At 38.8% G+C, this 24700-nt stretch overlaps 1 protein-coding gene across 11 annotated transcripts in view; it reads right to left on the reverse strand.

The window, feature by feature from the left end:
• enox2 (ecto-NOX disulfide-thiol exchanger 2) overlaps positions 1 to 24700 on the reverse strand; it is a 158357-nt gene that overhangs the window by 129787 nt on the left and 3870 nt on the right. For 7 of the 11 annotated variants that reach the window (XM_020101940.2, XM_020100324.2, XM_020096230.2 and 4 more), the window contains exon 2: positions 17486 to 17581. The exons of the other annotated variants lie outside the window; for them this stretch is intronic. The gene's annotated coding sequence lies outside the window, so the exon portion shown is untranslated. The remainder of the gene's footprint in view (positions 1 to 17485; positions 17582 to 24700) is intronic. 11 annotated transcript variants of the gene reach the window in all.

Raw genomic sequence — 24700 nt, forward strand, 5'->3', positions numbered from 1 at the left:
CCCTCAGTCTGCATGCTTATCTCTGTGATGAAGTACCTCATCTCCCACACAGGGGCAACAAAAAGAAAGCTCCGAGGGTTTTACATTCATCTGAAAACCATAGAAATGTGTCCGGAGTATCAAGTAAGGTAAGAAAAAAAGCACTACCTGGATACAACAACCTTTATGTTAACACAGATATACACAGAATTAAGTTCAAATGTGCATCTGCTTGCCTTAATTTGTGTTCTGGATTTTAAATTGCTATCTTAAGTAAATTGAGATCATCAGACCATTTTTCCGACTCAAGCCAAATGTTCGTCAATTCAAATCTAGTCAATCAATCAACTCTTACACCGCTTTTCTCACAGTTTTACTGCGACAACCAGCTGTGCCTACAAATAACATTTTTACCAGGAAATGGATTATCCTCGTTACTGTCCAACGAGGAGACATTTATCTCAATGTGTGCTACTAATTTATAATCAAAATTCAGTCATTTCTTTCTTATTTCTCTAGACACAAATATTACATGTGATTTCATGCATCACTGTACTGATGAAAATCCTTGACCTTGGTTTCTTAATAATATCAAATAGCAATGTTACCTAATGTGAGCAAAGATATGTTGTGATTTATGAACTCCATGATGCACTGCAGAGCCAGACTGATTTATTGGTCGACCGATTACATCTCCCGATAAGAGCCTTTGAAATGTTGGTATCGGCATTTATGTTTGAATTCTATGAAAAATAAGAAATTGTTTTTGTGTGTATGTATAAGTGTTATCACTCAATATATCTGTATCTGATTTTTTTTCCCTTAATATCCGCATCAACCCCCAAAAATCTGTACAGTTCAGGTTCTAGTAAGTTGTGTCTTTTATTAGATGATAACACAACCTTTGTGATGAAGATATAACCCAGACAATCTATTTTGCTGCTGCAGGCAAAGAACTGATGCATATTTGGAAAGGTAACCACTTGTGATTCGCTTCAACATGTTCGAGGAATATACATAAAAACCATAAGACTATTATTATGTATGTTGGATAACTAACCTTGAGCCAGTGCTTTATAAATGACTTGTTTAATTATACTGAAAAAAATTAACCAAATAAACAAAAGACATTTACACCTAAAACCAATAAAGATACACACAGATCAACTATAATAATGTCAAATTTGCACAGTTGTTTGGTAAGAATGTAATCTAAAAATGTACTGCTGGTTAAGTAAATTACTATTATAGGACTACAACAAGTGGTTAATGACTTATGAACATGAAGATCATTTTATAAATTAATCAGTTCATTGTTTTAACAGTGTAATGTCCAGCTTCACAGAATGGCTTGGCAACAAGTTCATTTCTTTTTGGTCTGTTAATCTAAAAGCTGTTTCCATGATCAGCTGCAGCTAAAGAAATATTCGTACTTCACAACTCTATCAGATGACTGACTGTAAGAGCTTCATAATTTCCCCTGTGTAATATTGCTTTAAGTGCTGCCTTCATATGAAGATGAAAATTATACATTAAACACTTGAACTGAAATAGCGAAGGCAGGAGGCTAAAGTTTAATTACCCACAAATCCTTGGCCTTTAAAATGAACACTTAAGGCTGCTGTTCAATATCAATCTTATCTTTAAAAAACATGATTACAACATATGTAATGATATGTAAAATATGTTTAACACTTTCTTCAGTCAACAACAGGTTCTTAATACATGTTGTGGCTTCATGCAGTTGGTTGAACGCAGACAGTCTATGAGTAATAATAAGGAAAAGCCTGGCAGTTGACAGATGTCACATGAGGGAAGCTTTGTCATGTTTGCAGGGATGTGTTATACTTCTGCCATTCTTCCTACAATCACAATTTGAGCGTAATCAACAATCAATATAATCAAAATGTTTAACTGTATACAACAACATTGTATTGATTTACTGAAAAAAACAGTTCCCATGCAATCACAAACACGCGCCCATGTGGTGCAGTATTTGTTTGTTGGTGAGCTCCTGCTGATATGTTGAAGAGATGACAGTCTGTCAAGGTTTTCTCCAAACAGGCAAACAACATGTTGGAGAAATGGCAGCATCCCTTTGCTGCAATATGTGATGATACAAAGTAAAAACAGTTCTACATCAATTTAAAGTATGATAACAAAGAAACACCAAAGCTGTCACCTGTGCAGATATGGTCACAAATACCCTATTGTCAAATAGATAGGTAGGGAACAGATTCAGACACTGTTGGTATAAACAATTTATAAAATTGTGAAACTCATCCAACACCGTTTATTCAACACACCACATCCCAAAATAATGTTTGCTTTGGAAAGATTTACAATAGTGCCAGACAACCAGAGGACATGGGGAGGGCGACGAGACAGCAGCGGGAGCAAAGCGTAGCCTCGTCCTTCACCAAACAAAGAACCGACTACAAGTGGGGTATGTCTTCTATCGCTTAGAGGAGGCTCGGGCTGAGAAGTCTGACGTTGAGCAGGAAAACAATTTTCCACAATGTTAACGGACGTAGCCTGAGGTCTAACACAATACAATTTTCTATCAACCCAAGACAGGAACTCGCCCCTAAGTGTGAGGAGAGCAATAAAAGCAATAAGAAATGTGTGCATCCTCGAATCACACGTGAAATTGTTTCTAAGGTTTATGGAAAAGTTTACACAGTATCCACAGCTTTGGTGCAGTGGTAGTTTTAAGAGTCACACAAAGCAAAGTAACGAGGTAGTAAAGACATGCTGAAGTTATAAGTGAACAAGACCAGGACTAACCTGAAGAATATTTCATTTAAACATGCAACAAGAAACAGACACTATTAGGGCTGCAACTGACAAATAATGCATCATTAACAAGTATTTTATTTTGTTCTAATATAGAAATGGGGAGAGACAGTAAGGAAGACAGGGTCAGAACCAAAGCTGTGACCAGGGCAGGAGGGCTCAAGCCTCCAGATATTGAGCGCTTGCTCTCAGTGAAAAAAGCCCCTTAACTTGAGTGACACTTTGGGGGTAACGTGAAGTGAAGAAACCCATTCTACATGTAATAAGATACAGGCAATATAGAAACTAATGAACCTAGCCAAGTTACTTTTCATTTTCACCTTTGTAAATACAGCCCTCCTGGTTTCTGAGCCATAAAACTCTGCAAACTGACAGCTGTGGTGCCGGTTACTGCTGAAGGCAGTCCTGGGAAAAGATTTTCGGTCCGTAATTTACAAGTGGGCTGAGAGCCAGTGTTGTTTGACTGCTGTACACATGCTGTCTTTGTATTCATGGCCAATGAGGAGGTCGGGGAAATCGTTTTACCCATGCAGCGGAATCTGTAGCCCTGGATGTCGTTTAGAAGTGCCAAAAGAAACCAAATTCAATTCAAATCAATTCAAAACAAACAAGATTTAATATCAGCTGGAGAGACAGAGACAACTCTTTAAGGTGGCTAAATTACAACTGTGTAGATTAGTTTCCCTCTGAGGAACAAATCCAAAAGAAAAAAAGAGTGTGCATGCCATTAGTTTTAAAGCAAAACAAGACAAAGAGGGAACTTAATGAGAATATTACGACTGAATAATTACTAAACGTGGCAATTAAGGAGAACAATAGTATGTTGTTTTTTAAAAGGTCCTGGTAATTATCCGAATCAATCCTGGTAAAAATCAAGGCTTTCATACCTATTTAATGGAGGCGATATACTTGAAAGTTTGATTATAGTGCACAATAGTCTCTATCAGAATGCATGGCACATTCTTGGTTTGGCTGTGCAGCCGGGTGCATGTGTAGAGAGGCTGCTGCTGGAAAAGAGCAGTGATGTTGAGTCAAGCAACCCTTGGTATATAAAGGTTTGAAAAAGCAGTCTTGCATGTGAAGGGATAGATGGGGCTCAGCTCTCCCTGTCACAAGCATTTAAGTCAGGGAAGAAAGGTAGGAGGGCAGCCCAAAGCATGTGTATGGAGGGGAAAGGATGAGACAGGGAGGCCAATACCATTAAAGGCAGACACCCCCATCTTAAACCACCTCTGATGTCTCGGTTAGACCAACGACACGGGGACTAAAATATTAAACTCGTATCAAGAAGGAAAATATGCACGACTGGAGGTCAGGTAAGAAATTAAAAGGTTAGCTCATTTCAAAAGAAATTTCACAGTCAGATTACGAAAAAGCCTTTCTGGAAATTGAGATGTTAAAGGATTTCCGAACCTGGAAACCATGACTCCCAACAAGCAGGCACTCTTTGGATCGAGGGTGCTTCTGACTGAAATGGTTTCAGGCGACCAAAACGGTGATTGACCTGACGAGAGTGTTGTCTCGCATTACCACAAAATACTACTACTACTGTGTGTGGGATGCTGTGAGTAGAAAACAACAGGAGGTAGTATTAACTCTGAAATGTACCACACACATTAAGGTAGTCCTGTCACACTTTGCCTAATTAACATTAAAGTAAGCTAAAACAGGCATCATCATCATCATCTGTGTCCTAAATTACTTGTCATGCAATGAAAGCTGAGTGTGCAGCTGTCTCACTTGTAACAGAGTCTGTTTCTGCCTGTGCCAGCAGCACATCGACTGTGGACTGTTCCATATCTTTTCATACACTGCATAAAAAATAAAGGGATGAAAGAAGATTCAAAGTCCCCGGTTGATTAGCACTTAAGCGTGTATATCTTATGCTACAAAGAAAATCCGTAATTAAGAAGACTCTAAAATTGGCTGTCACTCTGTCGCTGGTAATAATGAAATAAGACTATCCATTCTCCCAATACAAGTTGTGAGGAGGCTTCCACATTCGGCTGGTCCTTTATGTTTTCTACAGGTCTTGACCGGAGTTCACTGCCTTTGATTGAAAATCAGATGAATCTGTTCAGCTACTTAATGCAGCCTCCTCTCTTAACACCTCATTACCTTGTCTCAACAATGAAGCTGCCAGCTGATAAAAACAATGTCCACTTTCTCAGGGTAAAGGTAAATGCGGTCTGAGTATCCTTCCTGATATTGATATTCTGTAAAAAAAAAAAAAAAAAATTACCATAACTTTTAACCTTTTTGATTTTACAAGTCACCTTATGTTATTAGCATTTCCCCACATTTGAATGATATTGATTTATTCTGCTTATTTTCTCTGATGTTTTCTTTTCTTGATTTCACTTGTAATGGCTGTTTTGACAGGTACTATAGAAAAAAAATTATTAGTAGTTGTAATATATTTGAAGGTTAAATATATCATTTGGTGATTTCAGAGCTTAAATTTACACAGGCACCTTGAGAGAATATTCAATTTTTCATCCAATTAAGCTGTGGCAAGATTCATATCAGACATCAATAGTAAAACCAATCAATAAAATAAATGCTAACAACAACAATATTGTCTCGTATCACATTTTAAATTAGTAGTTAAAAAACAGGGATAACATTTGCAACACATGCAAATAGCATCCAAGTCTTCAGAGAGTTGTTCTAGTCGGCTTCAGAAATGTTGCATCAATTAAATCATTCAATCTTAGCCCTTAATATTTCTGCCTATGTTAACACACTACAGACAACACTTTTTTACCCAATAGAAAACACACAGAAGAAATCCCAAATGACAATGAACTGGAAGTGGCCCCAAACCATCCAAATGAATTGTATATTGCAAAGTTTTTAAAAGATGCTATATGATAATCAAAGATGGGTCGCCACCTTCATCATTTACAGTATACTGCTGTTATCACTCCTGTTTCAACCATACCTTAAAGCTAAAAGTATATAACTCATAGTGGGTCACGGTGACACCTCCATATTGTCCTGCACCCTCATCACAGCTGATTAAGCAACCTGAGGTCACTTACTTCATTCGTGGCAATGTGTCTGCAATCCTAAGCAGTCGTATCAGAGTGCTGACACTGAGGTTAGCCAAGCATGCATTCCTTACAGAATGACACAGAGGGTCAAGGTTGTCTGCACCCCTGCCCACACGATGATAAGATGAAGGGCATAACATACGTGTGAGGAAGTAATTCTTTTAATAGTATGCCAAAACTTATTTCCACAAAAGCCCTCCACATTTTGCCTGCACAGGTTTAAATTACATCACTGGTGTAGAGTGGATTTCTGTGCCACGTACATTTGTCATGGCTGAATGTGACAGGTTCAAACTAATTCTTCCGTTCGCAATTTGGTTTGGATCATTTCGCCTGTTGTGAGCGCCGTCAACCGGACTCAGGTGTAGACGTTTCATTTTTTAAACTTTCACCCTCATATTAAAAGTATGAGGGTGTTGTTTCTACCTGATCTTTGTTATCATGGCACACGAGGCAGAACTGCAGTCTTGAATATTCATGCACATAACCAGTTATTTCTCCCTGAGCTTTTTGTGACAGCCCGTGAAGATAATAAATATATGAAAGTGCTGCATAACTTACTGTCAATTACTGGAATTGGATTGCTCTATGAAATATCTCCAAAGTTGCCCAATAAAGGTTTGGTCTGCTTAAAATAAATCCACTTCCCCCGCAGCGTTCTCTCCCAGCTCACCTGGCGTTTACAGGGAATGGCTGGCACATGATTTATTACAGGCGCCGCCCAAAACACACCCCTGATTAATTAAGGGATTAGGTACAACCCTTTTGAGCCATGCATTTGGTGCAGTGACCTTTTTTTCTCCATCATTAAACCTAGATTTGGACACGTCTTCAATGCACGTACACTGTGCACTTTGGACCATGCTTCTTAAACAAAGGACCAAAGCTGTTAGTCTTTGACAGTCCAGACTCTGGAGGAGAACTTCGGAGATTTTTAAACCCATTTCTGAGAGAGAAGACAAAGACAGTCGAGACAATGCTCCCATCCTCCAAAGAGACCCGACAGTAAATGTATTACTCTCTAATGTATCACTCAGACACGCTAACAAACGGCTACAAAAACAGTAACATCAGTTTATAGTGCTGTCATTGGTCATGATCATCACAAAGCTCAGTGCGGGTACAATGAAAACTGTCACACAGCATAAAAATAGATAGAACAATAACACTCTATGTCACGCCACTGGGTGATGTCCAAGATACTGCACTGTATATATTTCTGGTTCTCCTTTGTTTACAATATCCAACATCTGTCTACACTTAGCACTTTATTGGGAGATACTTTGAATTCTGAAAAAGCAATAAGATGTCTTAATTAGGGCGGCCGCGGCTCAGCGGTAGAGCAGGTCGTCCAATAACCGGAAGGTTGCCGGTTCGATCCCCGCTCCCGCTTGCCACGACCAAGGTGCCCTTGAGCAAGGCACTGCCCCCCCCAACATCTGCTCCCCGGGCACTGGCAACAGCAGCCCACTGCTCCAGTATATGTGTGTACATGGCATCTGTCAATGTGTGTTTCATCCAGGTGCCAACTGGATGGGTTAAATGCGGAGAACAATTTCATGTATGCATTTAAAAGTGTTAAACGTGACAATAAAAGTATTTCTTCTTCTAATATGACTCCAGCTCAGAACAGGAGTAGCTCCTGCTACCTGTATTCTCACGTACTAAGTATCCTGGCACTCAGAAGACTCCTCATCTTTGTCTGCTTCAATTGACTGATGGATTTCCAAACTCTGCATCAGCCAAAGCTATTAAGTGCTCTGCTAGAGTGAAATGACTTTACTGTTCCCAGAGAGCAACATTAGCCTCAGCAATTCCTGCCTGCTATTGTTTAGGGCCACTGTGACACAGTTAATATCTTGCCAGACAAGCACAAAGACTTGCGCCAACACACACAATAAATAAGTAAAATGGGGGGGCAGAATCATCCAAATGGCTCAATTTTCTCTCTTTTGCTTTAAGCAATATAACATACTGGTCACATGAGTTGACCCGTACCAAATTAGTTTCATTCAAGGAATCTGATTGAATGGCTTTTATACTTAGGCATTGGTGAAGTAACAGACGACTATTATGTTCTATACCACTGTGTAATACAATAACTACTTTTGATGTAAGACCCATTCAATATGTCAGAGTAAGAACTTAATACTTTGCACTATTCAGTTAAATTCAACTCATTCCAAAGAACAGTCCTGCTGATTTACTGTCTTGCTCACAGCCAAATACCTTAATAATAACCATTACTTGCTGTGTTCAAACCATGTAAAAGGCACACGCTCAATAGTGGAGCCGCAGGTTATATTATACAGAAATGTGGACTAGGACTATGAGGGACTAACCTGCATTATTCGTGGTCATATCTGACTGCTTGAGGAGATAAATCCACTTTTTTTCTTATTCATGGAAGTAATGTTGTTGTACTCTGTGATTCGAGTTCGCCTGCCTTGGTTATCCAAACACAGAGCTGATTTCCCAATCCAGAGCTGGAAAACAGCTGTGGCTCTATCCCCATAAGGACTTGTGAAGGTGCAGTACATACTCAGTACAATGCAGCCTAAGGACATTGGAAAAAAGAAGTTCTAGAAGGTGACGGGTAGTATAAGCTCCTTGCTAACATTGCAAAAAAAACCTTAAAGAATCTGTGCCTGAGGTTTGGAAATAATTGCTGGTATGTGATCATATACTACTGAGGTCAAAAAGTGATTTATTTCTATGATGTGCCACAATCTTTGCAAGTGTCAACATGCACTGAACACTTGAATATATATATATAAATATTAAATTATTGTCAGAAACTTGTAAGATAACAAGAAGCCAGTCACAGTTCTAATGGTCCCCACTAAACAACTACTGTAACAATTGAATACAAATGTAAACTCTTAAGAAGCCAGTTGTACATTAAGTTCTTCCTTGATGTGATTTAATCTTCTAACCTGTTTCAAGAAAAAAAATGATTCAATAACCCTTACTCTCATTCTGAAGCATTTTCTGCAGCGATGCATCATGTATGCAATAATGTGATAATTACTCACTTCCAAGCATCAAGAATCAGTCTGATTAGGGCCATTTACATAAGTGCGTAGACTGGCACATGCTAAAGAAAAAAAGATAATTGGACAACTAATGCGTGGTGATTATATGTACAACCTTTTTGACCTTGGTGCAAGACGGTGCAATGGAATTACCCTGCACACACTTATCCACAACATTGCTGTGAACGGTAAATTCTGTCTTTTTTTTTTTTTTTTTTTTTGGGTCCATTTAATGAAGCATTTCCCGCCAGCTAGATGAATGCCCTGTAGCTTAAACACATCTTGTATTTTGGTGGCACAGGATTCTAACTTGGAGGCTAAAAGTAAAGTGTTTAACTGGAGCAAACTGTCAAGGATTATTAGTAATATCTCGCTTTTCTCGCCCCCTTCATTGTAGTGAGTGGGGTCTAGCTGCAGTGCCTCTTTGTCTGGGGGCCTTATCTGGCTGTGAAGCGCCGGGCTCTGTGCTACTGTCTCTATTGGCACGGAGATGGAGGCAAGGCCTGCCACCCCAGATAAACCTCTCTCTGTTCAGCGGGCTTCATGTTTGCTGCAGGTGTAGAGAAAATGTTCCCATGGCCATTGCACTTAGTGCTGCTGGTGACATGGCAACACCTCTGATGGGAAACAGCTTAAAGATTTTTGGAAGGACTGATGACAGGGGAGGACACAGGTAACACGGTCAGGGATGCAACAGAATGAGAGGGAAAGTTAGACTTGGAAGACTAACAAATGACAATAGTTACAATAGAGACATGACCTATTAAAGTAATTGTATGGTCAGACTCAGACCTGTTGCTCTACCAACACCACACACTCCAGAATGTTGAGACCTCAGCTAATCAGCAGGACACTGCTCAATTAGTCACTCATTTTAAGCAAAACACCATAAAAACTTCCCAGCCGTAGTTAAGCATGGAAAAATGCATGTGTCATTAAGAAAACAATCCAAAGTGAAAAGAAGTGAGGCAGACAGTCTGTAATAACCACACAGTAATGATGGTTGTTGCGGCTGCTGCTCCAAAACTGTCACCAGGGGGAAAAGCTTGTTATGCTGAATATTCAGCAGCCAAACCGTATCCAGGTGGCAAGAGATTGGATACAAGGAGGGATAATTGGATGCACAACAGTTTCTCTCCTTATAACATAATTTAGAACAACACAAAACCCACTAAATACAGGTTGGAAGTAGTCTGACAATCTCGTAATTGCAGTAGTAACTTTTAACTTTGACACAAATAACAAGCAAGAGTTTATCTTTTGTGAAAATATTCCAAAGAATCAATAGCAAAGCCAAACATAGAATTATTTTCAGCGAATGGTCGGGCTGCATCTGATGGTCTAATTCATAGTCATGTAACCTGCAGAATATTTTATGTTTAATTGATTGTTTGACAAAGAGTTTTGACCAACAGTATAAAAAGAAAAAAGTTTATTGTTAAGAAAAGGAAAAACAGTGTTTATATAAATAATCGCTGTCCAGTGTAGGTCATAAATCCTGCCTCCTCCATGTTAGTGGATGGGACACAGGGTGCATGTCAAATACATTTTTCTCAAAGATTGTTTCTGTCACTTGAAGCAGTTTTACTTGTTTGGCTTTAAATTAGTTATTTGATGGGGGTGAAATGTCATGATTGACAGCTAAGACAGACTCACGTTTGGTCGATTATGTTTATCACCGGGACTTCGCTGCTACGGTTCCATCTGACAGCTAATGTGCAGACAAAAGCTTCCCAGGGTTTGTATCCAAGAAATTTTTACTTAATTTCAGTATAGTAGTAGGATGTGGAGTAGGATGATACCTCCATCTTTAGATACAGTCTACGTTATAAACCTTAAAATTACGATTCATCAATTCATATTTTCATACTTTTTAATTCCTATTCCCACAAAATGTCAAAACCTAAATGAGAACAATACATTTTTAATATCATAATACATTTGATATTATGCAAGCCATTTAATAACAGATCAGGTCTGTCTCCTGTATAACAAAGTATCTGTGAGGGCACCTTTTGATCAGTATACAGGAACCAGCACATCTGAGGCCAATGTTAAAGTGGGGACAAACAAGAATCACACCACCTTTCCAGGAAGGGGGAGCAGGCCGCCGAACTGGCAGATGAGACCACCTGGCCCTGCCAGACTGTCAGCTTATTTTTACCCAGGACAATAAATTACACCACGACTGCCCAGTAGCAGAGAAACAGAGGGGGTGGGGGCGGGGGGGGGCATAAACTGAGAAAGAATTCTTCTTTGAACATGGCCTGGATCATACATGTTTAATAAAATATATGGCAAAGACAAAGGTGATTGTGGTTGGATTTCAGAATGAATAATCCCCAACCTTCTCAAGTCTGCATCAGTGGGACTGATGTGGAGATTGTCCCATCGTACAAGTACCTGAGGGTGCAACTGGATAATGAGGATTGGATTCATCAATGTCTGCAATGTCTGTTGTTGCTAGCACTGTCTTCTTTTCTGTGGTGTGAGAGTCAGAGTCTGTTCTCAGCTCTAAGCTTGTCACTCTGGAGGAGGTGGCAGGGGAGAGAATGCTTGCAAAACTGCTTCCAATCATGGAGAATGCCCCTTCACAAAGCAGAGGACAAACCTAAGAGCAACTTCAGCAACTTTAGCAACAGACTCATCCAACCGCTCCGTTGAAAGGAGCGATACAGGAAAGCTTTCCTGCCTGGTGCTGTCAGGATATACAATTCATCTGCCTCTGCCAGATCTGTGGTAACTAAACTGGACTGAACAGAATCGTTTGACCACTTACAAACTGCCCTGGACATTGTGCTAGTCTGCTGTTTCCTCTCATCCTCTGCACTAAACATGCCACTTATATCTAGAATATCATATGATATGTAATCTATACACCATATATTGCTATCAAATCCATGTGTGTATTATGTATATAGCTTTTACAGTGTATAATATATAATATGATGCAAGAAATTGTACATATTTTAGAGATGCCACACAGGCCGACAATAAGCCTTTGATTAAGCTCACGTCAGAGTTAGACTTGTCATGTTGTTAAGGTCAGTTTCACACGTCAAAATAACATCAGAATCTACAAAGAACAAGCAGCAGCACATCTCATTTGAGGACTTGTGAGTTAACGTGGCCATGACTTTGTGTATCTGCTCTGCAAAGCTGTGCCCAATTGTAAAAGTAGTATATTTACAGTTTTACAGTATAAACTCGGAGCAATTAAACCAGACAAGAGTTGCTTAAACTCAAAACCCCCAAAGAGCTCTATTTCTGCTCCTGCCTTGGCTGACATTTTCCCATTAGTGGCACGGGCGCGTAATTTGGTGGCACCAATATTTCATTTCAGAGAGCATTTCACACAGTAATGAACATGTCACCAAGTGAAATTAACGTGTCACTGTGTTTAACAGATCCAATAAAAGTAAAGAATTTGAATCGCTCAGAAATTACATATCAGACCCATTATCACAGTTCATACACCCCTGACTGACTGTGCCGTTACTCAACTTTGAGACGTACAAATATCTAATGTCATGAACTCTGCAGTCTCACTTCAAACAGTACAAATATCTGATGTCATGAACTCTGCAGTCTCATTTCAAACAGTACAAATATCTAATGTCATGAACTCTGCAGTCTCACTTCAAACAATAACGCACATTCAGTCTCACCCAAATGATACAACACAGACAGATAGGCATGACTGCGATGCTGTGATTAGAGAGGGAAAGTACTGAAAAAGCAGATTATGAACAGAAGATAAACAAGTGGGAAATGCTGAACATCTTAAACTGCTTTTTCTGCTACGTAAACTGCACATATATTTGCATGATACAATCAAACGTGGGCACTCTTGAGATTCTGAAACTGCAACTTGGGATGTTATTGTTCTCAGTTTGTGCATAAGAAACATCTGGTGTCTCAGGAGTGTGACATCAAGTAGTGTTCATCTTGTCAGATATTTTTGCCAGAGAGAGAGAGAGACGGAGGGGCAGAGAGTGCTGCCCACAGCTCTGTACTGAAGCAATGCTACAAAACAAAGATGTTTTGTGCTACAGTATTTTGGTAATAAATGGGAAGTATTGTATATATAAAACCGAGCATCACTTCAACAACAGTAAACACGGAGAAGATTCAAATCGTGTTGCTGTGGATCGGAAAAGAGAAAAGCACTAGTGACTAAAGCGTAAACAAAACACCTGACATTAAAGTACGGAGACAGATTTCGTGGATGATTACAACAAGCTTGGCATACAATATGCCTACTCACTGTAGAGGGCTCCTCACATGTGACTCTGAGGTTTCTACAAAGTGATCATTGATGTTGACATCCACATTCAATGTGATTGAATTTTAACATTAAGGAAGTTTAAGAAAGACTCATCAATTTTTCTCCTTCAGTTAAAGACATTTACGGAGTGTTCACACTGCAAACCTTCTGCTCATCGCATCCATCACTCTGAATGAATGAATACATAAACACAATAAACTTAAATGACAGCATGTAAACAGCTTGGTGCAGAATATTAAACATGAGCCGATTATATAGAGCAAATGCCTCTAGCAATGCAGGGGTGGTATCAACCGACGCTAAAACATAAATCACAGCCTTTGCCGTGAATGCACATATGACAGGACTCCCATTTGCCCTATGCTTTGACTATAAATCTAGTTTAAAGCTCACCAATTAACATGATATACAAATTGTTTGTTCAAGGTGAACAAAAACACAGAGTAAAAACAATTAGTTGTAGCTTTACTGGAAACAGTCTATGCCAGACCATTTCCAGGTCAATAAACATGGTTTTCATTTGTGTTAAATAAAAGAGATTTAAAGAAGGGTTTGCACCAGTTTCAACAACTTAAATCTAAGATTTCAAGATCACATTAAATGAAACAGTAGGTATCCAGTGGTTCCCACAGCTAAGCAGAGTGTACAGCAAAACATTTTGACCGGCATGTCTGTAGGTTATCAGCTCTACATTGGTTTTGCCTATAGTTTTATTTCAGCATGCTAATGTCTGTACCAATGAGAAGAACTACACCATGCAGAGACCATCGCCAAAACATTTCACTTGGAAAATAAAACTCATTTACAAGTGTGATGGAAGTTAAATGAACATTCACATGATTAACACCTTTCTAACCATATTTAAGATGTTAATTATATTTTAAAGTATTTAAGACTTTTTAAATTCTCATTACATAGCCAGTCATCGCTACCTTTGGACAAAGAGGCTAGATCCTTCCCCTTGTTTCCCGTCTTTATGCTAAGCTAAGCTAAGCTGACCATGTCCAGTCTGTTGTTTTTAATTTGTAAGAGAAAGGCACGAGAGCAGTATCATGACTCCTTATCTATATCTCAGAGAGAAAGCAAACAAGTATATTTTTATACATGGCAAGCTATTTCTTAAATCGTTCATAAAGCGACTGATGTTTGTCTGCAGTGAGAAATTCTTCTCAGAGATGCTAAGAGTCTTTTTCTTGAGTTCCGTGACTCAAGGGGAGCCTGCCTTCACATTCCTTCCCCGTTCAGCGTAAAGAAACAGCTCCACAAACTCTGCCTACATGAGACGGAAAATATTTTGAGCAAAACTTTCCCAACTGTCAAAAATGCTGATTAAAAGAAAATACACATACTGTATTTGTGTTGGTGAGCTGGAGTGTATGTAGGTGTTTCAATAGGCATTTCAGTCTATTAGATATAAAATTCCTTGCTTTATTTTTGAAAATGCAAAAGGCTGGAGGCAGAGATAAGTTGAAGATATTGTAATTAGATACCACCATAACAAAACTGGTGCTGTGGAAAGAGAAGAGAAAAACACATTAGAGATTTGGATGATGTGTTCATTGAACCAAGTGTTGACTGTGCTACTTTTCATGCCGGCTGATTCTGCCCACTTAGTTGTCGTGTTGTGCAGGGGACAGTGAATCCAAACTTAAGACACTGGCACTGGCAGCAGGAACTAATGATGATACAAATCAGAGTTAAGCGCAATACAAATAAGAAGTCTGATTGAAATGGAGACAGAACTGCACTTGGAAATAAAAGTATTGGTTCCAGCAATTAGGTCCAAATTTACTGACGCTGTAAGATGATTCAGGGATGTGAATTAACAGTTAATGTGGTTTATAGTTGCTTTTGAGCATCATTAAAAAGAGTCTTTAATAGTTCAGTTTGTGTGTGTGTGTGTGTGTGTGTGTGTGTGTGTGTGTGTGTGTGTGTGTGTGTGTGTGTATGTGTTCTCGTGTGTGTTCTTGCGTGATCACGAAAGAGCCAGACAGACTGACACAGCCAAGATGAGTGGTAATATTAGTCTGAGGCTGTGAGTTCCGTGTTGTTTAGCTGAAGTTCACGCTTCATTAAGACGCCTCTGAAACCAGTCAGTGAAAACAACCTAAATATCTATACTCAGAATGATAAAGTACAAGTTTGCCTGTCTGAGCTCATCAAATTAAATTTTAAGATGCATACCAAAAACAATCATCAGGAGAAATCACACCCACGATGGTGGAGTAAACTGTAAAGTCTAAAATCTAAGACAGTAGCATCAGTATGTTGAATAAGATTAGGATGTAGGAGAAGAGAAAGAGGCCCTTATCACGTTTTCCAGCTGGCTCACAGAGGTGAGAAATCTATGAGCAGAAACTCTAAAATATCGCCTGGTGACAGACATTCTTCTGTGCCCAGCGAGAAATGGGAGCTTTGACCTATTTGCCTCCACATCGGGCATTAAACTAGGGCATTATACTGTCTACTGAGTATTACTGAGTAGTACATGGAAATCTAGAATGTGTAAAATTAGAATGAGCAACCAGCTCAAATTGCAGTTTCTTCACATTAAGCAATGTGAATCACACACTGTGGTTGGAGGAAAGGTAGAGAGAGCTCTACTGTAGATGCTTGCAAAGTGCAGCTTGGCTGAAAAGCTACATAAACCAAAAAGAAATATTGCTTTTGTCTCTGAAGACACAGAAGGCACATGTGAGCCGCAGACAAACAGAGAGGAGCTGCAGCTAATTCTACCGTTTTGTCCATTATTTACTCGGAGAATAAAAATGCCAACATAAAATTGTGTGCTACGACTGACCATTTCAAGAGGTTTATCAGGTATGATTTGTTGCTGTTCAGGAGACACATTGAATTAATTCTGAAGCAAATACACATTATATAATTAATAAACACTATAAGCTGTCAAGACACCATTCACAGAATAGTAAAGTGGTATTGTCACTCCTCATTATAGTGCTTAATGCTGTCAAGTTCCCACTTGGCACAGTAATGAACAACAACTCATATTAATGAGTCCTGCTTCAAACAGGTAGCAACAAGCATTGTTGACTCTAGCTCCTCTATAAATGAGCTTGATTGTGTGTATTGGACGAGAACAGCAGTTGAAAATTGGCATTCGATGCACAGTCATTAACCGTGCAATGCTGCCAAAATGTTCGTTTTCCCTTCAATACACTGATTGGTTTTGTAGATCATGGTCAGATAGAGAGTCAAAAGTGATAAGTTTGACGAAAATTTAACATCTTAAAATCATTAAGGTCTTTAAAAGGAAACTATGCAGATTGTAATAAAACAAATATATCAGCACACTGATAAAAAGGTCTGGCTCAAGTCGATTAAGTCCATTTGCCATGACGACACATCACACAGACTCACAGTTCGCAGAAAATAAAGTTGTTTAAAAATTACAAAGGGACGGCAAGAAAACAATGCTTCCTGTTCATTCACAACTTAATGAAATGTTTATTTAAATGCTAATGCACTTCTCAGTATTGTTGTTCAGTAATACTGATCAAGCCTTTTTTTTTTAGTTTATAATTTTAAAAGAAATTAGAGTCATATGGCCTCATTTCCCAAATCAAAATTGAGCTTAGATAATTATGCCATGGGAAAAAAAATACACTGCAGTCAATTTAAATGAGCAGGCACAGAATCTTGTTATAGAAAACTGTTTGACATGCAGCCCACATCTCCAGTAGTTAGTAGTTCTTGGGCAACAGACAATTAGAGGAGATACAGCTGCTGTTATCTGCTGCTGAATCTGAAGGCATTCCAGTATTAGTAGCCTGAGAGGCAGGCACCAGCTGAGCCACTGGGACAACAAAAAACAGCAGACACCCTGCAAGCAAAACGCTTTAAGAGCTGTTTTACTGCACTTCGACTTACAGTGAACCACAACAAATCTTTTACGTCACATAAAGACGTCAGCTACATGACTGCAGTTTCTGTAGGCGCTCTTGACTGGTGCCACATTTTGAAGAATAATGACAGCAAATGTAAAATTATGAAGGAACTTAAATGATTTTAAGTGATAAGTCCCTTTTCAAGGTTTTCTTTTAGAGCCATTCGGTTAATTAGCAATAGGCTTTAGAGAGGTGTTACACTGGGGAATAATTATTGGAAATGTTCTAAATTTGAAAAAGTCAAGGAGAGAGAGAAATACTAAAGATTCAAGCTTGTTATTAGGTGAATTGTTAAATTTGTCTGGACATTGAATAAAAAATAGGAACATCTACTAAGAGACATAAAATAAGGGATGTAAGCTGTGGTAGATTATGCTCTTATTCAACTTTGAAAAGTCTGGATCTCTCATGCCATGGAAATCATACCTGTGATGTTGCGGTCATTGAGCAGCCTGTATCAAAAGAGAGGCCACTTCTCTCTGGAGAACATGATGTTGCAGTGGTGTGGCTTCATCTTTGAGCCTGTAAAAACAAAAAGAACCAAATCAAGCCAGTGCTGCTAAAATCCAGACTATGCGCTAAGAGCTATGTAACATGTATGTATGTAGTCGCCATGAAGATAATATTTTTATGTAGCGCATTTTAGTTTTGGATGCCAGAGCACATCCTAAAATACCTTTCATACTGATATCTGCACTGCTGCAAGAGCTCAAGCTTTTTCACTCATTTCAATGAGAATGTTGCCTGAACTCAGCGGGGATCCTGTCGCAGAGGGATCCTGCAAAGCAGTTGCTTCTGGCTCTTCTTGTCCCTCAGCCACTCAGCAAAACTGTTGTGTTGGCCAATAAAACTCTCACAAGCACATATTTGAGCCAGATTTTCTTGTAGTGTGGACCATGTAGCATTGTGCTAATTTGCAGGCTATGTGCCCAGCATTGAGACAGAAGAGAAATGAAGACACATTTTTAGCTTTCCTCATTACACAACGCCCCTGTCATCAGGGTTTGAGATGTTTAGAATTTCTGTTATGCTGATAAAGAGACACTTTCTTACAGCTGTAGGTGAATTTATGACAAAATCAGCAGAAAATCTTTGTAGAGAAATCCAACAGTTTTACAATAAGTTGATCAAGATTTAGTCTTATAATTTGACTGAAATACAATTTTGACATTAATGAAGTCTAACATTGTGCTCACGTTAGCTGATTTCTTGTTTTGCCGTGACCAATCGACTGTAGAAAGGTTGCTAATAGCTGTAAATTTAACATTTTCCCCATTGATCAAGCAATATGTAGATTTAAAAAGTACATTGCACTTGTATAAAATTGTCAGATTTATGAAAGACAATTAAAAATTTATTAAAATCAGTGCAGCAGAACCAGAGATTTTTACCCTTTTCTCAGCACATGTTTCTTCCCTGTCAGGGCCTGATGCCTACATTCTCCAAAGTGCAGACAGATAAAAGAGATGTTGAACGGCCAAGAGAGGTTTGATAAACTCACTTCTTTCAAACTCCACACCCCTTGATTTTTAACATTTTCAATCTTCAACTCCTCAACCTGAACCATGTCTTTCTCTGGAGCTGGAAAAGGTCTTAATAAACAACACCTGTGAAGCGACTCAGCTATAACTACCTCATCTAGGATAGTGACCTTTTGAAGTCTCTATTCTACAAGGTAGATAATGAAGAAGATGGCATCCCCATCCTTGATTCCTGATCGTTCCTCCAACTGGCTGAAACTGCTGTCAATGTGCAGAATACCAGGCTAATTTGAACTGCTAAACAAATCTATGATGTTGGTCGAAGTCTGTAGTAAGATAATTATACTCTCCTCATTTCAACTTTCCCTGCTTCCTATAAAGTTGACGAGGTGCTTATGATTTGCTCTATGAACACATTCACTTTGTATTACGGGAATCAGTCGACACGCTACCTCAGCCGTTCCAATGACTGGGGGTGATAGTAATGATGACTATGATGTAGCCAAATCTCAAACTACACCCATGCCCACCCACACCCTCTTCAACATCCAGCTCACACTAGCAAAGAAACCATTAACAGTAATGAGGATTGATGGGGTTGTTAAAAGTATTGGCAGTCCTTCCCAGGAGCTGCTCTCACTGCCGTCTTTATTAGTCTAGAAAAGGAGCGTTGGTCGCTAGCCTGCCAGATCTAAATAGGAGGGCATTGATCAGAAGGTCAGACCAGGCGGAATCCAGCCCTTTAATTGTCTGTGTCACTCCTCTTTCGCATTGCAGCGGCTGTCACTCGTCTCCCAGGTGAACCAAGGCCACCATAATGACAGTTCACACAAAGAGGGAAGTCAGAGCTCTGCCAGAATAAAGCTTATATAAAAAGAAAACGCCACACACTTCTATTGTCTCTCAGAAAATGAAGCACACCTTTCATCCCCTCAATGTAGTATTTGGCAAATGCATTTCTTAAATCCAACCGTAGAAGAATGTCCCATCATTGACACAATCCAGACTCTGAACAGATCTTAAATGCCTTCTCCCAGTTCTCTGCTGATGGTAGTTAAATCTCCTTTATGGATGCTATGGTAACATTATACCACTTAACGTTGCCATTTAGCATTAGTTACCGAGCCTCAAATTATACACATAACATCCAAATTATCCCCATAACATACATTGTATGTATATTAAACTTATGGAGCCACGGCATTGTGATCAAATCATGTGATATGTCTTGGCCACCGAAGGCAAAGTCAAAAAATTACGCGTCTAGTCAACTAGGCAATGCTGTGCAGAGAAACAGAGGAGCAGGGTAACACTTTTTATTGTGCAAAATTAAAAGTATTAAAATAACAGCCAAAATACCCTTGGACTCTGAGAAGTAATTTACTGTCATATACTGCATCTTTAGAATGCTGGAGAAAGCATTGTCCTATCATCATATCATCTTTGGAACAAAAAATAAAAAATAAATAGCAGACCAGTATAAGCAGAAGACTCCCATTGCAGAGGAAAAGGCTGATCGCCAGACAGAGTGAGATAGTTTAGGGATTTGAAGAAAAGGGAATTGTATGTGCCAATTCCAGCTGAAAGAAAGACAAATATTTATTTTAAAAAGTACCAGCAGTTAATACAAATACCCAGTCAGTGCTAGTGTGCTGGCAAAGCCGCTGAATGCAGTCCCTCATTAAGTCACATTAGTAAATTTGAATGATGAGTAATCCTTAAGCAATAAACCCATCAAATCCATGCATTTGTGGAAACATATATTATTGGTGACAAAATGATACACCAAAGATTTACCCACTGGAGAATTGCCCATTACAATTCAAGGATTATTGTGTTTCATTAATATATACCAAAAAATCTGTTTTCATTCGCTAGGTGAAAGGTTTGACTACCCATGAAACAGGATAAAAACTCCCATGTTGGTTCAGTATATTTATCTCTGACTCCATCACTTGCTGTGGGGGAGTAAAACCAGTCAAATCTTTTCGCACATTAATCCAGATGTCTGGCTGCTTCAGACACACAGCTCTGTCAGAGTCGTATCCTGGCTTTAGAGCCGGAGTCATTTCAAATGACTTGGCAGGTAATCAGCTGCTATCTTTCATCAAAAAGTCTCTGTGATGAGGCCAAGCCTGTCTTTACTAAATCTACCAGGTTAAGATTGTGTTTCAGTTGTAAAGTCATTCCAAGCTCTACCGTCAAGTCAAAAAAATCCAGGGTGTGGTTTACATCTGGGAACCAGCCTGTAGCACAGTTTTTACTGGATGCACCAAGGGTAAATAAATGGGTTACTCTCCATAAATCCTAAACAAAGACTTATAATTTAAAACCAGAGAGGTAAGACAGAAGCAAACTTATAAAATCTAACAGTACCTAGAAGTCCTTGGCAAAATCTAATTCCAGTTCCCATTAGTTTGAAGTGTGTGGATGTCATTCAAACAGGACACGATATTCAAGGGTAAAATATGCAATGATGTTGTGACCACTTCCTGCTCTAATCAAAGTCTTCACAGTTCATCACTACAGCTGGACATTTAGTTCAATCACTACAATCTAACCCACCATCATCACTGCCTGATTAAAAGTGTGGCTTTCATATTTTGGGAAAAAAAATGACATTCATGAAGGTAACTACCCAAAAGGCTTAAAGCAGTAACAACATCATCAGATGACCAGGTACTCAGGGCAAAACAAAGAGGAGAGTAAAGCTCCTGTTGTTGTTTAATACATAACACTGATCATGTTTGGGCGTGATGAACACAACACCATTTCCTGCACTGCATAAAAGATGGAAATTTAGAAGATTGTTGCAGCTCATCGGTTTGATTGTTTATCAATTCCATCAAAGACATGGTCTATGATCAATTTTGTATGTGGAAAATTAAAAAAACTAAAGGAAAACATCAAAACATATAAAACTTGGATTATATTTTTTTTTCTGCAAATGTTTTAATATCCCAGCATATTGTCAAACAAACACAGATACCAATATGTATGTGAAAGACACAATAAATCATCCAGGCTTTGTTGATAAGTGCAGTTTCATATGATTCAGATTGTTCTGACAATTCGCAACCGGTTCTCTCTCTCACACTCTCACTCACACACACACACGCACACACACACGCATGCGCACACGCACACACACACACACACACACACACTTGTCAATGTCACTGCAGCTTCCAGACTTACTGGGCTATGAAATTAATTTACTTCACACCTTTTGGAAACTTCACATTAGGTCAACACCTATTGAGATCTTCTGAGGAGATTTACCCCGTGAGCTGAAAGGCACATAGCCTAAATAACTGACCACAGGGAGTGATAAAGGATATTGTTGTGAGGTGGTTAGACCAATCTCAACAGCAATTCAGTCTGCCTGAGGAAAAAAAAGGGCTGTGTATAGCAGTCAGTGTTTAGGATTAAATGGAAACCGTTATCAGGAACTGAACTATGCCCTGAAAGTAAAACCAATGCATTGCACTTCTGTTTATCCTCGGTGTACACTGCAAGGTCACTGTGGAATTTTTTATTCACTCTCTATGTAACATGCGTAGGCCTACAGCATTTCCCATGTGACTCTTGGAGTATGAGCCAGCCCATTGCTCTATTTCTTAGGCCTCCTGGGAAGCATATAGCATATGCACTCATACTGTCATTTAAACCAGTCTATTTTAGGACCAGCAAGGTAGAGGATGTTTAAACTTCTGAAATAGATTTATTTTTAACATTCATTTGAGTGACGCAGAACAGAGTGTAACATGATACCTTTACAGGGGAGGTGACTATAATTAAGTCGCTTCATCTGCATGTCAATTTTACCCTCATGTCTACCCTTGTGTTAAGTTGTAAATAAGAAACGTCCAAACAGCGAACACACTTGAGTAGTGTTGGAGTAATATTTGAGCAGAAAAGCATTCAATGAAAATTTTGAATCTTCCTGGCTGTCAGCACCTTTTGCTGACTAACAAAGGTTAAAGACTTTTCAGTCACTTAAGATTTTTAAAGAAAGAAAAGAAGCAGCAAGAAAATGTTTTTTCCTGAAAAGAATTGACAACATCAAACCCACTTTGGGTTAAAAACAAAAAGCATTATGTATATTAGCAAATAGCCACACGAAGCTGACTGAAAACAGCTTTCAGACTTTCCAGCAAATATAATCACAAACCGACATTGCTATTTCTAAGGATATCATATTGCACCAATGGCACTGAATGCTATTAGAATGGGTTTAAGGGAAGCTTGACCTCAAAATTTTCTTCATGTAACTATCAGCAATCTAACTTGTCTACAGTGTCTTACCAATTTAAATAAAGACAACTGTGAAGTATGTAGCTCTGTTATATAGAAATGTTAATATCATAGGACAGGAGTCAATTAAATGTAAATAAATGCAATTCATGAAATTAAAAGCCGCTGTCATAGTGGTTCAAGGCAAATGAGAAATGATTTTGTTTATGTTTCATATTTTAAGGAGAGGTCTGAGTGTGAACACGTAATTAATGTAAAGTGACAATGACACTTGAGACTTGACAGTGGGATTGTTAATATCAGTTGAGTTGATGTTTTTGTCTTTGAAATGATTCACAGGGTTTGACTGAAGCACTCTTTTGTGCACCAGTCGATCCTAAAGTTAGATATGGAAATTAATCCCAGGTCAGAAGTATTTTGAAGGACCGTTAATTGTGGATCAATGTGATGTTAAATGTATGTATTTTAGGTTCTTCTTGTCTTAAGTGTTGTTTTTAATGTTGCAAATGGAGCTGCTGTTGAGATGCAAGACACATTTCACAATCGTTCAAACAAAACACACATAGAAGGAAAAAAGAAAGGCACCGATTCATAGATATTATCTCAGTATTCACTCTTCTACATTTTGTATGTTCTGTATTCACAGACCAAAAACTACACACATTTATTGATCCACTCAAATGGCACCCTCTCACCCACCTCCCTCTTTTTATCCAGCTCCCAAATTCCCTTGAGGCTCAATAAAACATCTCATAATGAGAAATGTCACCTTTTCTCACCTCAAGTGGGACAAAAACAATTTGGTCCAGAACATGGGAGATGTTCTCAACATTGTGCCGTCCACTGAGCTAAGTTTAGCTGCACTGGCCTCAGGCAGGAGAGTCTAGTCAGACAGATTTTGCCAATGAAATCATAACGGTGCCAGGGCAATTTTACACAGAGTGCAACAACACAGAGAGGACAGTCTAAAATTAATAACAAACAATGGAGCAAGCAACAACATACTAATAATTATTGACAGGTCAGTCATAGGCCATAATAATGTTTACATTAACAGTGAGTAATCATCTTCAGGCAGTATTACAATAACATGAAGGGATATCATACTAATGTGAGAATAGTCTATGAATTTAAATGCAGGACAGGCTTTTAGTTCAAATGTAAGGTTATTGCTTTTTTATTGAAGCTTAGGTATGTTCCAAGCAGCAGGGTCACCTTCCCTAACGTCCACATATAAGTGAACAGACAGATCTGAACTATAGTGCAGACAAATAAATAGACTGCAAGGGCACTTTAATGCAATACTATACAGTACTATATCACAACAAACAGGGTCATTTTCTTTTAAATGGATGTTGAAAAGTCGTTTCTAACAAAGAAGACTAGCAAAGCCATTCATGATGTTACATTTGCGATTCCCCTGAAAAACCTTCAGTCTGTTTGTATTTACTTTATCTGGTTATGGAATACGCATATGATTACGGTTTAAAGGCAAATGTGTAGGTATTATTGTTGATATGGACAGCTATGTTTAAGTAAAAGATTTTCTTTCTAAAAATGGGTTAGAGCTGTGCACGCTCATGCACACTGGAGTGACTGCATGCCCGCCCTGGGAATGCAAACAGCTAAAGCAGAGTTTAATGCAGAGTTCGGCCTGTCTACCGAGGCTGGTGAAAGCTTTTTCAATGTTTTGACAGTTCGCCGGCACAAAAAGAAAAATCTAAATCTCTAACATGTTCTCTAATTGTTATCGTAAAACCTCCTCCACCTTAACATGTTATTACCATTTCAGACGCAGTAACTGGCCAACAACTGAGAAAAGCTGACTCTGAAAAGGTTCATTTCTCAGGAGCTTGTCGCCTGTTTTATATTATGAAGAGAAATTGGAAAATTGAGGCTGTGC

This window comes from Paralichthys olivaceus, chromosome 9, assembly GCF_024713975.1.
Source record: "Paralichthys olivaceus isolate ysfri-2021 chromosome 9, ASM2471397v2, whole genome shotgun sequence".
In the NCBI taxonomy this organism is placed as follows: domain Eukaryota; kingdom Metazoa; phylum Chordata; class Actinopteri; order Pleuronectiformes; family Paralichthyidae; genus Paralichthys; species Paralichthys olivaceus.